This window comes from Poecilia formosa, unplaced genomic scaffold (genome assembly GCF_000485575.1).
Source record: "Poecilia formosa unplaced genomic scaffold, Poecilia_formosa-5.1.2 Scaffold782, whole genome shotgun sequence".
Classification (NCBI taxonomy): domain Eukaryota; kingdom Metazoa; phylum Chordata; class Actinopteri; order Cyprinodontiformes; family Poeciliidae; genus Poecilia; species Poecilia formosa.
In genome coordinates this window covers 69,812-70,639 of record NW_006800721.1, presented here as the reverse complement: position 1 = coordinate 70,639, position 828 = coordinate 69,812, and the positions used below count along the sequence as shown (strand labels likewise).

General features: G+C 39.5%; 1 protein-coding gene across 1 annotated transcript in view; it reads right to left on the bottom strand.

Annotated features, from left to right (window-relative positions):
- Window positions 1-828, bottom strand: part of LOC107834813 (uncharacterized) — an 8,353-nt gene that overhangs the window by 1,040 nt on the left and 6,485 nt on the right. The window lies entirely within an intron of this gene.

Here is an 828-nt window from a genome sequence, read left to right as displayed (position 1 = left end):
TGATTTGGACAACGAAAAGAATTCAAGAAGGTCAAAGGATTGTGATCTGTGAAAACAGTTAGAGGCCCTGAACCTACATAGACCTCAAAATGCTGTAAAGACCAAATAAGAGCAAGGGTCTCTTTTTCAATGGCTGAATAATTCAGCTGATGCTTGTTAAATTTCTTAGAAAAAAAACTCACAGGTCTTTCAATTGAAAAGTCATCCTGTTGCAAAAGGACTCCCCCTGCACCAACATGACTGGCATCAACCTGGAGCTGAAAAGGCTTAGTCATATCAGGAGCTAACAAGACAGGAGAATTGCATAGCATCATCTTAACATCTTCAAAAGCCTGCTGACAGACAGAGGACCAAATGTATTTCACATTGCTTTTCAAAAGGTCTGTCAGAGGTGCAACCACAGTTGAAAAGTTTCGGCAGAACGCTCTATAGTATCCCACTAAACCCAATGTTAGGATGGCCCTTAGCGGCTGGAGGAAGTAGGAGACTTGAGGCAGAGAAACTGTGCAAACCCACTGTTTATTCACCAACATTTAACAGCAAACAACCCTGCTTACAGTGGCCTAGGGTCTGAGCAGCAACACACACTGTGGCCAACATGCAGCCTTTTATAGTCGCTGGCTGTTTCAATTCACAAACCCACCAAAAAACAGGGTAAAACAAAATACATACACACAAAGTTTGACAAACTAACTAACTAAATCCTCAGAATAATATACATTACCAAATGCTGTTAATTTTAAACATCTCTAAAACACATTTTTATCAATATAAATATAAATCCAACATTAAATTTATAAAATGCCTAGCTCTACTGCTCCCCCTCTT